We start from the raw sequence: 14,272 nt of genomic DNA on the forward strand, positions 1-14,272 counted from the left end.
TTCCTCACCATGTGATACAGCATAAGGGTAGAGTTATATGTGTGTGTGTGTGTGATTTACCAGTTGTTAGTCCATCCCGACCAAGTTTACATCGAGTTTGAATGTAAAAATTGTGGGAACTAGCACAAGAGTCTTACATATAAATCAGGCATCCCAGATGAATTTAATCTGTAAGTAAAAATAATACAGAATTATTTATTATCTCCATATCTACCAGATTTGCTCTTATCGACTTAAATTTAATTAAAGATATTCATTAAACAAAGCAACAATTTTATTTAATATGTATCATACACGACACGTTATTAGTTTTAAAATAAAAGTGTTGTTTTGCTCAGAAAGTAGTTTAAATTAAGTATAAGAATTAGATAGAATTTTTTTTTTGCTTTCTAGCTGTTACATTTATAAATTTATTGCTAAAGGTTATAAGAAGCTACTGCTCAATTAAGTATATAGTCTACGTAATGTAGCAGACTTTAGTAGAGAGATTAGAGTTGAGGTGAAATATATTGTTAGGACGTTCAGTTGATTGCAGAAAACAGCTTCTGGTTATCTATTTTAGTTTTTACTGTATGATGATGAACATTAAAACCGTAAGTGGTTGATTTTTGCCACTTCCTTTTTGGAATAGATTGTTAATGGAGAAGATAGTATCTATTCTTAGAACGCTAAATCGATTACAACAATTTCTTCTCGTTATCTCTTATTATTTTTCCTTATGTATATCAATATTGAAACCGGAAGTTGTTGCGGATTTCTATCTCTTTCCGTTTTAGTAGAGAGTTAAGGATAAAGATGAAATGTATACTTAGAACTGTTAATCAATTGCAGGAAACCACGTTTCGTTATGTATTACCATTTTTGCTTTATAGTGGTCAACGTTAAAACCGGAAATGGTTGATTTGTACCACTTCCGGTGAATGGATCACCTCCATCAGCGAACTTGAGTCATAGCTTTTGAGCCTGTACATCTTTACCAAAATTGATGGTGATCCATAAAATATTTCTTGAAATTTTTTGTCTCCCAGGTGGACACACGCACGAACAGAGTCCTTTGAAAATGTCCTAATTTATAGTTATTAAAACGATGGAAACATCCATGCACTACAAGACACCGTAATATTTATGAGTTTATAATACTAAACATTCATACACTGAGATTCTCTTGTTTGTTCTGTGTTGGATGATAGCGAATAGTACGGTAGGTCATGGGCGTACGCGGCGGGTGGGTTCTTGGGGACCGGACTTACTCCAAAATCCTAACTTTTCTGTAAATTTAGACTAATTAAAGGTGTAAATTTACAAATTTTAATATAATTTATACTCATATTGAATTTGGACACCCCCTCTCCCGAAATAAATTCTTGTATACGTGCCTGCGCTAGGCGGTGTAGTACGGATTTTTCTATGCAATTGAGCAAGACCAATTAGTGGTGTAAAATGGGAAACCTCTAGTTTTCAAAAAGGGCAAATTGTGATCAAGTGGTTAGTTGGAAAACGTGTATCCAACACTATCAGTGCATTAAGCTTATAGAGAGCAACACCTTCCAAAACTCATGGGGTAAGACGTTCATCGGGGAAGAGGAAGGGAACGGAAACTAAGGATACGTGAGAAGGCTTGCCGAACGCTCAAGAGCATTGTCATAACTAATGCATCTCAACTGACTGTAGAACTATGGAATGATCTGTTGCTCGAATCACAGTACGATCACAACCTCAACATCGGCGTCCTGATTGCGATTTCAAAACCTTTAATCATCTTCTCTTCGCAGTGCGCAAGAAAAGATTGTGAAAAAAAAAAAAATGGACAGAAATCATTGGAAGAAAGTAGTGCGAACCGATGAGTCATCTTTCTACTTTCTTCTTGTTTCCAACGACAAGTCGAATTTATGTATGGTAGACACTCAAAGAGCTTCGAATTGCCTACTTCCTACAGCTACCGTTAAATATGATGTTGACTCTGTGTTGGTGTAGGTCACAATTTTATGGTATTCCGTTGGCCCCTCGTATTACTCTCAAAGAACGAATAACTGCCAGTGATTATATGGATATTATAGTTGATCAGGTACATTCTCATTAGGCAGGGTTCAGCACAGATTTTTTCCTCAATCATCGCTCTCACGCAACTGAGCGAGACATTACATGAAGAATGATCGATCTGTGATTGCTCTAGAAGCGATTCATGAGTAACGATTTCGCGGCTAATACAAGCTGTAACACAGACTAAATGGACCGCTTAGTCCAAAAGATGGGAAAATTGATTAATGCTGTAATTCACTTACACACATCAAGGTTCTCATCGACGTGGAAAACATGGAAACTCTAGAAAAGTCATTGAATCCAGCTTACTCGTAAAAAGACAAGTAAAAACCTGGAAAAGTCAGGAATATTAATTATGGATTTTTATTTCTCAGAACCCATTTCTCTTTTTGCCTTACCCAGTTATTTGGTAGGGGATATTTTATAAAATAAATTAGTTTCTTTTGAAAAAAAATTTTTAACTTACACACACACACAACACGCTGTATATATGTACAAGCATAGTAGATGAAGAACCCTCTGATCGGGAAAAATATAGTTGCTTTTTTACATTAGACCTAGAAGTCTGTTGATCGTGACCTGGGAAACCAGGAAAGATAAAGAAATTCACACTAACCAAATAGACCTAAGTGGTAACACTGTACATGGGTATCTTTTAAAAAAGATTTTTATGCACAGCAGACCACATAATTAAAATATGAAATATGAATATTCCATGAGGTATTAAACTTTAAATTTCTATCCTGGAAAATTTCGATTTTGAACTTTGGCTAGTCGGTATCTAGATAGTCCAAATGAGGTCCAACATTGCATTAGTAAGGTATCTAATATTATATATTTTTTTTTATTTTTTTCTAGTTATGAACTATAGAAGCCGTATATGAATTCTGTTTAACTAGCTTTTAAAGGTTAAAGTCCTTTCCTTCAATGTGGAAGGTGAGGATTCGATTTCCAGTTGTGTTTCAAATCCAGTGTCAAATTTGTGATTCATGTGTAAAATACATAGATAACCATGATATTAGTAATAGGCATTTATTTGCAAACCAGTGACTGTCACACCTCGTAAGGACAGCAGAATCTTGATAAAGTTATTTATGAATGTTGTTCTTTATGCTTATAGACTTCTTTCTACTTGTTTCTATTTTAAGTCCATGTTTTCTCAAATACAGTAAATGCTAAGAAACCTTCAATATTTTAAACTTTGCTACATGTTTTTACCTTTTTTCTCGTTCGTTGCAGATGTCGTGCAGCTTGGAATAAATGATTGGAAATGCCTGGAAAGGACAGAAATCTGATTAGATAGAACTCCACCGTTAAGCTACACAATATTTGTTTCCAATCTACTGCTTGAAAGCAAAACAAATGATCAGATCACGTGAACTCCGAGAAGTAAGTTTCCATTATTTTATTTCGTTTCTTTTTTCTTTCTTTCTTTCTTTTTGATCTTTCCTTTTCCTAATCAGAATTTTTCATGGAGGAAGCTAGAAAAGGAAGAAGGCGTTTGTGTGTGCTTTTACGCGAATCTTTTTTGTTACATTCTATGTTATGTGGAAAATGGTGATTTTGGGAATACTTTCATACTAGACCTGTTAAAATTATTATTATATGGTGGGTGGGTGTGTAAAGTGCGTTAAATTAAAAATTAGTGTTTTAGAGAAATCGCATTTGAAAGTTCGGACATAAATCCAAAATCCGTTTTTGGGGAAAATGATTAGCTGTTGTAGCTCTTCACGTTAATATGACTGTTTTCTTTTTTTAATTTATGTTTTAAACCCAAAACCGGATTTTTGGATTTATATTTGAACTTTCAAATGCGGCTTGTGTAAAACACCAACTTTTGATTTAACTTATTTACACATCCACCCGCCATATATTGCAATAATTATTCGAACCATTATCCATTAATCGATTACAATCATCCATTATTCGAATAACTATTTGTTATTGAAGTAATTATTATACGAAAAAGTTTTAAATATTGTTCGAAGAATGTATTCGAATACAAGTCAAATTTTAACAGCGCCATTTTGTGCATATACACCAAACATTAATTCTGTATTCTCACTAAACATTAATGATAGTGCGTTTGTTTACTAGCTGCCTTTGTTCGCATGATTCTTTTGTTAAGTTGCATGTCCCTGTTCAATTATTAATAAGTTGCCTATGTCCACGCGGGGGCCATTTAACTTCCTAGTTATCTACGTGTGCATCCAGCTTCTTTTTCCATTCATGTAGTCCACTAGGCCATTTGTAAGTTACGTACGTACACTTGGCCATTTATTAGTTGGTTATTTCTTCCATTTGGCTATTTACAAGTTACTTACACACATTTTGCAATTTACAAGTTAATTATCCCCTCCGATCGTCTATTTACTACAGTAGTTACTTACGCACACTCGGCCAAAGTTACTTCGTTCACTTGGCAATTTACTATTTACCTACGCATACACTCAGTCATGCACTTCTATAGTTAGTACTTTATCCGCGTGTCTATTCACTAGTTTGCCAACCTGCTTCATCATTTACTAGCTGCCTATGTCTGTTCGGCTATTTACATAATAATATAACACTGTATCGCGTAGTTATAATTTTGCCCCGGTCTACTTGACTTAGTAGGTATGTCAATTAAAATTTATAACTAAAGAATTAATTAACATATTAACTTGGTGGCTAGTGAAGTATTTCTGTCGCATTCTCTTATTTTTGTCTAGTTCACTTTACACTTTGTAGCTATAGAAAAATTGGTAGCCGGAGTCAGAAGGAAATCATTAATAATAGTACCAGGAGGGCTTCGTGATAATTTCCATCTCATTACAGACTACTGATGTACTCAAGTTAATATGTGATTAAAGACATGCTAATATATATTTTTTATATAAATATTCAATTACATAAACCTTGTCTTGAAGAATAATATTTTCAAAAAATCAAAAATTAACGGGGTAAAAAGTAACTTCACAAGGGGTTTAATGTACCACGAGGAAGAGATAAGATCTGTGGCTGAGAAATGAACCTACTTTGAAGTGTTCCAGAAGAAAGGAGATCCGGTTATGGTAGCTAACAGCAACAACAGACAGGATGTATCGCATTAGTAACTTCAAATCACTTCACAAGTTCTCTGTTTTTATTCTTTGCCCCTTTTGCTGGTTAACAAAATGACCAATGTCGCAGACACTGCCCCTTCACAGATAATACAATCTTGTTTTTCTTTCTTTCTTTTCTTTCTCTTTATTATTGCAACAGTCTGCAATAAGAAAGCATGATGCTTCTTGTTTCGAGTGTCTGTACCCTCTTATCTAGTAGGGGTCTAATCAAAATCATGCTAAAGAGAAAGTATTTTCCAATTTACTCTGCACAAAATGACATCTTAAGTTAGTTTCAAGACTATAATTTCTTTTTAAATTATTATAATTATAATAATTATATTTACTTTATTTTTCAGTACGCTGTCTCGCGTTCAATCATTGTTAATTCTCCTTCTGAGTATTCGACATACTCTGGTAAAATGTTCCAACCCTAATACTCAGGTGGCAGACAGTGTTATTGTTGTAATGATTTTTTGGGGCGATGACGCTGTTCTTATTACCGAATTATTGCTTACATTTATCCATTACATTTCTACGTTCTTTTCGTTCTCAAGACAAAGATGTCATCCCAGGATCGTAAACAAGATCGTAGAAAATTAACATGCAGCCAGAGAACAAAGTCATACACGAAGTATATATGATTATCATCAAACCACAGAATTTCCACGCACATAAACCAGTTGTCATTGATATATTTTGAAAATGTCTCACCGATTCCTTTATACTGTGGCCCAGTGGCAACAAGTGTTTCTCGGGCTCTGCTGTCGTGATTCTCTTAGATTGAACGTTACTCCAAAAGAGAAATAAATAAATAAATAAATAAAATTCAGGTGAATTTATTGATTCACACAATAGTTGACAATTCCAATCAATTTTGAAATTTACATAAACAAATTTCACCAGTATCTCTTCCAGGGCCGGAATTTTGTGGTTTATGATCGTATATATCTACTCTCAAAAATATTCTTGAAATCTTTAACTGGCGCGTTCAGTACACTAGGGAATCAAGTTCATTCACTTTTGGTAATTTTGAACATATTCCATTTTTTTAAGATCTCTACCGGAAGCTCCTTTCAAAACTTAAAATATTCAGGTCTAGATATTGTAAATAACTCTTATATAATATAAAAAATAGTGTTATTTTTTCAGCGTACTTAAGGGTTCAGTACAAACTTTATTTTTGTTTTTCTCACAAGTTTGGTAATTGGATTTTATTCTATTATGTCCTGAACGCCCAAGTTATTAAAACAAACTAATATATATTTTGTTTCTTTGATTCCAGTGTATAATTAAAAATGCTTTAATTAATAACGTTTAAAAATATAAGGAAATTGGTGTTAACATATGTTCCAAATCGACAACGAGATGTAAGCTATATTTTTAAATTTGAAACAAGACGAGACAAGAAATTTCAAGAGGCTCGTGGACAACACTACACTGAGAAAAAAAATCCGTTATCCTAGCGATACATTGTACAAATATACGGAATCCACATGTTTACTACGGAAATCTGTACGGAGCATATTTTGTCCGTATGCTACATATATATACAGCTTTTATTCCACTTAGATGTTACACCATGCCGCTGCAAGATGTCTCACATCTAACAGTTTTCCGTATATTACATACGTCAGCAATATGTTATATACGTCCATCTGTATATCAGATCTTTTTCGCTTATATACAGTTCTTTCTTTCATACGGAAAGTACGTATAGACGGAACACTTATGCGGAAAGGATTATAAACAGACGTGTTCAGTTATACGTCTGTTGCAGGATGTTACCTATAATCAAGTCCAAACACTACAGGATTTACGCATGTAACCTACGTTTTTATGTTGGCCACGTAGTTTTTTCCTGTGTGTAGTTCACTCTAGCCTTACATCTCATACACTATTTTAGTATTACATGATTCACATATAAAATCTATAAATTGGTGTGATGATACGAGCATTGTGAAGAGCACTTTTCAACGTTTAGAGATATTATGACTAATTACACAATATACTCCAATAATAAATATGGTTTAAATATTTCATCCTTCGTAAAACCTCTCGTCTCGCAGAAAGTTTATGATCAGTTCTAAACTTAAAATTTTAAACGTAAGTCCATAAATTTTGTACATACATTTCCAAAACAAATTAGACGAGAAAGTATTCTACGAGAACTGAGACGAGACGAGACAACTTTATTTATCGTCTCGTCTCGTGTGTAACACTAGTTGAGAAGATTTTTTTTTTTAATTTTAATTTTTTAGAAAAATGTTTCGAAAATGACAAAAGTATTGTGGACCGTAGAACATTCTGACTAACAAAAGTGATTTTCACTTGAAAAAAAAAAAATGAGAATCTATAATCGCAGTTCAGAAGCAAATTTATATCAAAATCTATTGTTGGCTTTTTAAATAACCTAGTTTTTTTTTAAATTTTGATCTAAGGTATAAAGTAATAAAATTCGTAGCTGAGTGAGAACAAAAGGAAGAGGACTAACCTGTTGATACGATTATTGTATATAAAACAATAAACAAATAAAAAAAAAATGTGTTTGGAGGATGTAATTGCTTTTAGAAGTAGTTCCAGGTTCCGTCGGAAGTTTTTTAATCTTCACTGTACACACGCACACGCAGTTTTTCCTTTCCTTGCAATAACAACGCAGCGTGGGAAAATTTAGTTCATTTTAACATTTTTCAACTTTTTTCCCTTTATTTTCTGTTCCGCGAGGTGAATGTAATTGGTGTGTCATTTAACTATATACAGGGTGAACTGCAAAATTTTCAATTTATTTCATTACTACGTCATTACAAAGTTTGTAAAGAGTGTTGGCCTTACTTTGAAATGCACTTACTCACTCTAACGTGGTTTGGTATGACTTAACAGATAAACCACCGAAAACACATACTAATATATATATATATATATATATATATATATATATATATAACAAGGCTCTCCAAATAAATAATAGACTAGTTCCGTGAAATTTACCGAAGTCAACCTGTGTCTGGCTAGCGTTTTGATCCAGAATTTTGTTCGGAGGAAGATGCATTAACGTGCGAGGGTTTTGCACTAAAAAAACATTTGCTAAAAGAGTGTTCCTTACAGCAACAGAGCCGATTTCTCTACAGGATGTTTCAAAACATCATCGACAACGTTTGGGAGGTGATTTCTGGCACCAAGATAAGACCAAAAAAAGTATAGACCAACCTGGGTGCACAAATGCTTCCTTTCGGAGTTATAGGCTGCCGAAAACATGAAAAAAATTAAGTTTAAAGTTCCATAACTCCAAAACTATGGGACCTACCGTAGTCGGGTCAAGATTTCACTTAGGAACTAGTATGTGCCCTATCCAAAAATCCATGTTTCAGAATCCTGCGGTACTTTCGCAACAATTTTTATAGAGGTAGTTGTTGAGTACTTCAAATTATATGTCCGTAGGCAAACAACCTCTATAAAAAATTGTTGCGTGGGTACCATACCATTCTGAAACATGGATTTTTGGCTAGGGCACATATCAGTTTCTAAGTGAAGTAGTGACCCGACTACGGTAGATACTATAGTTTTCGAGCTATGGACCTTTGAAATTCATTTTTTCATGTTTTCTGCAGCCTATAACTCCGAAAGGAAGCATTTGTGTACCCAGGTTGGTCTATACTATTTTTCTTATCTTGGTGTGATTCCTCACCTCCCAAACGTTGTCGGTGTTGTTTTGAAACACCCTGTATAATTGGAGGATACAGATGTGAATGCTTTGCTGACAGATGGCCAACCAAAGACATTCAGTGCTTGGATGATTAAGACAACTTTGGGATACACAGGGCACCAGAATCGAAGCTCATACCTTGCAGAAGAGTCCAAGAGTGACATGTATTCGCAATTTAATGTCTTAATTGGTAAAGTATTCCTAAAAGAAACACTTCATTGGACTCTGGTTAAGCAGCGATTTAACTATGCTGAGGGACAACGTTTATTTCGTTTGAAGTCAACGCTCCGAGTTCTCTTTAAACGTTGTTAGCAAATGTTAGCTGCAGTGTTGCCAGAGAACGAGATGTCATTTGCCGGCCTGCTCGCGCTGTAGTGCATCTAATTAGCTTCACCCCTTTACCACATGGCAACATCGCATCACAGCCTTCCTTTCATTCGCCTAACTCATACTCCATTGATTTTGTCCCACATTTTAGACATAAATATCACGCATCTCGCATTTAGAAATCGGTGGCTGGCCGGCACTGAATCCTTTACTACTTCATGCCAGAAAGTTTTATTTTTAGTTCAATTTCGTTACTATTATTAGTTACTATTATTCCAGTAGTGACAAAATATCTTCTATATGGTATGGACAATTCGTCTGTTCAGTATTGTAGGTTTGGTGGGTTTGATTCTTAAGCCATGAACAACATTAAGAGTGAAATTAAACTACCGCTAATTTTAGTTTTTCTGTAATATCTTCAAAACAAATAAAAAATATTCGAAAAGCAGAAACGTAGTGAACTAGACAATACGATTTTGCATGTGATACCGTTATCACAACTTATCTATCTTCTTTCGATTTGCAACTGTAGATAGATTTAGCATTTTTGCGTGTTTTGTAAATAGTGGCATACCAAAAGCAGATAGATGAATTGTGGTAAAGGTATCACATGCAAGATCATATTGTCTAGTTCACTACGTTTCTGCTTTCTGAATATTTTTATTTGTTTTGAAGACATTACAGAAAAGCTCTAAAATTAGCGGTAATTTAATTTCGCTGCAGTGAAGTCCCTTAATGGTTCCTATTCTTTTTGTTTTCCTCTCACTTTGGGTCATACAGCAAAATGTCCAAATGTTTACTTGCAGAAGAATATTCAAATGGCAGCATAAACTAATAGACAATTTAAAACTCAAGGGTATCTTGCCTTCCTTTCGGGATAGGCCATGAAGGCTCAAGAGCTCTGTATAGAGATACAGGCTTCATACTTTCTTGGCTTCGGCGCTCATGGAGGTTATATTATTAAGTCCTAGCCCTACAGTGACGACGCCAGCTTTAATTTCTTATAGGGAGGAGGGCAGATAAATTTTGGACGGGCAGCTATTTTCTGTATACCGAAAAGGCTAGTTTTATATATTTGACCTACATTAAAATACATGTGAGAGGGTAGGTGGTCGGAGAGAAATAGTCGTAATCAGAAGAAGGCACTCGTCTCCTCTAGCGACATCATTTTCGTTTACTTCCCTAATTCCAGCATATGCCACATGATGAACCTCAGAGTCACATTGGAACGCGTGTTGAACGAATTTGGTAAACAAAACTTTTCTTCTTCGCCTTGAATCATAGAATATAATCTCTGTTTCGTGCAATCCTCCCCTCTCTCTCTTTCTTTCTCCTTTCTTAGAATAACTACTCACTGTAACCTTGTGACCCCTGCTAATATGCTACATTAACACAGAAGGTGAATTTGACTATTTCTTCCGGTAACTTGATCGCTGGAGTAAGTAGGTAGTTCACTTCTGTCAAGGCACTCGAAATATCACGCTTCATCTCGTTTGCTACCATTTGGCTTCCATACAAGTAGCATCAAGGTTACCATCTACTGTAACGTAATTTCCACAGAAAATAATCGCGCAGGGAAATGTGAAAAAAGATTAATCTCTAGAGCATGTTTATCATTTTACCCCTTGTTCAATAGAGCAAAAGGTTTAACACAATAAATGTAAGAAGGGTAAATACTTTTCGTTCTCCAGTTATATATATATTCTTTTTTTTTTTTTTTTATGAATGTGGTACGCATTATGAAAACATTCATTTAACCTAGTCTTGAAGTGGTATGAGCAAGAGGGAGCTGATCCGGCTCAAACCCTCCTCTTGGTAGCCTACAGTGATGTCGAAAATAAATTCTACTTACATTTAATGTATTTCATTTGTGATCCCCGATGTCACAATATTTTTTAAAATAATTTATCACAAAAGGTTAAGTTCAAAAAGACTTAGTTCTCAGTACCTTTACTTTAACCCTACATAACCGTACATAAAATTAAAGCAGAATTAGTCGTAGACTATTCTTCAACTTTTAAATATTTTTCTCATTAGCATATGCCTAAATATTTAGTCCGTTGGCGAATGGAAATCATTTAAAAAAAAAAGATAGTGGATGCCTTTATAAGTATATATGTATATATGCATATGTGTACGACGTAGGACCCATATGACTATATGGCACACATTTTAGCCAGTGATGCACGGTCAGCGTTCTACCCTTCTCAAGGCAGTATCTATGATGCTACATAATGCCATATTATATTTGGTGTATATTTGCATGCGTTTGCTTTTCCCACATAGCAAATAATAGCCTCCTCTCCAATGATGCATTTTTGGCTATGCCACTGTAAGTAGACTTTTCTTGGTCCCCTGAATTTATAACAACAAATGATGCGTGGTTTTCATGGATTTTTTTACAATTTAAATGTATTTCTCTTTGTTATAAACAGTACCGGACAAAAATTTTTGACTGCCCCGGATTTGAGTGAGTATCTACTCTGGACCAGTAACGACGCTAGAAAGGTGTGAAAGATAAGAGCGTTCCCCGGTTGCATCATTTACTTCTTCATACAGGTTGTATTGTGATGTAGGTCAAGTAATAAAAACTATTATTTTCGGTCGGTTGAGCTCCTCTGTGGCTAAGCGGTTAGCGTACGCGCCTTTGGCGTGGGAGGCCCGGGTTCGATTCCCGGCGGGAGCTCATGTGGTTCGGATTCCACGTTAATCAACAGGTCCACGTCTCATATAGCCTCGCTGCTGAACGGGACGTAAAACTCAAAATCAACTCAACTCAACTATTATTTTCGGTCTACAAATATATATATATATATATATATATATATATATATATATATATACTGACCCCCAAAAAAGTGTCTCTGCCCCTCCGCTCGCTTCCCTTCCAAGAAATTAAACCTGGTGTTGTAACTGCTATAGACGTATTATTTTGGCACGAGAACTTCGGTGTTTGTGTAAGAGGTACACTGTCTAAAACATAACATTTCACGACAATTTGATCTAGATCTGAAAGATACGGCAAATAATTTGTTTAATTATAATTCTTTCTTTTTTTAAAAAAAAAATCACACGCACAAAAAAGACAATTTGTAGTACTTATTACATAATATAAACTAAAGTATGGAAGGTGAGGGAACATATTAGTTTTCTTTGCAAGATATAGACACGGGGATGGAGGTGAATGTAGTGACAGAAGTTTGAAAGAAAAGTAAGTTTTACATGTTTTGTATAGTTCTTTATACCCAATTTATCTATCAACATTTTTTAAAAAAGCAAAAAGTAGGCATACCATATTTTGAAAAAGAAAAGCATTTATGACAGCCTCCTGTGCGTTTTTGTCACAGAATAGGAGCATATAATGTAGTGTTCGTTGACGCTACTTGGCCTGCCTTCTTGCCTAAACGCCAACAGATGCAGTCAGTATGCACATTTAAAACTATTGAACGATAAATTGCAACACAGTACTTTAAAATCATCGTTACCTTAAAGTCACATGTTAATGGATTTGACTTCATTGACGAACTCTGCTGACATAATCACTCTAGCTATCAATCCCCCCAAAAGAGAAAGAAAACAAAAATTCGCTTTCATTCAAGAGTTGTTGTGTGAAGTAACGGACGGACGGGCGTGTTAACAGTACAATCACCCAAGTCCCACTGCAAGATGCTAATAAAGAACAATCACACTGTAGTAAACAGTGAACCTAGTTGCCTGTGAGACAGACAACCCAAATGACCTTACTGTATTACAGGTTGCCTACCGTTCAGCATATGCGAAACACGGGTGCTTCTGGTAGTTTAGGATAAATAAAAAATATATGTAGATAGCTAGTTCTATCAACTTGTCAAAATTGATAACTGGTACGCGCACGATAATGACTTTAGTCTGAAAAAAAATATAGAATGATGGAAAATTGTACAGAATCGTGTAAATTGGGGTTCTACATTTATCGTTATTGAAATATAAGTCTACCTCTTACATAGCCTTGGTACTTGAAAGGTACTTTAAGTTCGAACAAATAATCAAGTTTCTTAACGAAATAGCATCTTTAGATAATATGCCATTTAAGCAGGAACCTAGATTTTTTCATGATCGCGATAACACCAAGAAAAGATGTATGCTACAAATAAATGTTTATATAGTCATAATATGACATTCGAACATCAGCTTTGTTAGAATTTAAGCCGCGAAATAACGGAAGTTCTTATTAACATGCCATTTTTTACGGTTTCTCAGTCTATCTGTTCTCAGCCGTAATTTAGATGAACGTTGTTTTTTTTTTTTCATTTTAATTAAAAGTGCTCTGTCTTTACTATAGACTTAAGTGTCACTCTTGTTGTCTGGATAATCCATAAACAATAAAAGGGTAAATTCACTTACGTTAACATAAAAAGAAGTTTCACAATAACTTCCGTAGGAACGCTCCGATTTTCATGAAACAGTATGTACTTTCTTATAGGTATGAATCATTTATATTACTTGGCACTGAGTAATAACAGTATTAATTCAACTACCAAAAAACAATCCCTGACACATTTCCGTTAAACAGTATATCACAAGCCTAGTTGTGGTGTGAAAGTTTGAAAGTTGGCCACACTGTACATAAACTGTAATTTATCTTTCACCAAAGAGCATCATTGCATATTTAAAAAGGTGGAGTGTTTGTGCAGAATGCATTTCCTTTACCTCAGTTGTGATCTTCCCTTTTCTTCTTATTCCTTTGGCGTTTTAATGGCGCAATCAACGGATAAGTTTCGGCGACAAAGATCCTGTGAACGACAAATAACTGTCTGTATGTGGTTGTATATGTGCTTGCATACATGTTTGTGTCTTCTCCCACCTCTTGTTGCCATTGACCTTCGACCACTGCAAAGAAGTCATGCACGCAGAACGTTTTAAAAGATCACGATGTAACAATGCGCCACATCTCGTTCAACAATAGTGGAATGTTATCCTTTTCCCTCCCTACCCTGTTAAAAAAAAGTTAAAAATGTATTTTTCTATTCAGTTTTCAAATACGTATTTTCCCTTATCCATCATAGCCTTATTTACGTCACAATCTAAGGCTAAAACGTGATTCAATTCCCTGAGGTGGTGAATACCTGTATAATTTTTG

General features: G+C 34.9%; 1 protein-coding gene across 1 annotated transcript in view; it reads left to right on the forward strand.

Annotated features, from left to right (window-relative positions):
- LOC145694786 (metabotropic glutamate receptor 3-like) overlaps positions 1–14,272 on the forward strand; it is a 393,182-nt gene that overhangs the window by 231,590 nt on the left and 147,320 nt on the right. The window contains exon 4 of the mRNA XM_081771423.1: positions 3,280–3,429. The gene's annotated coding sequence lies outside the window, so the exon portion shown is untranslated. The remainder of the gene's footprint in view (positions 1–3,279; positions 3,430–14,272) is intronic.

This window comes from Thermobia domestica, chromosome 9, assembly GCF_964235325.1.
Source record: "Thermobia domestica chromosome 9, izTheDome1.hap1.1, whole genome shotgun sequence".
NCBI classification, from domain to species: domain Eukaryota; kingdom Metazoa; phylum Arthropoda; class Insecta; order Zygentoma; family Lepismatidae; genus Thermobia; species Thermobia domestica.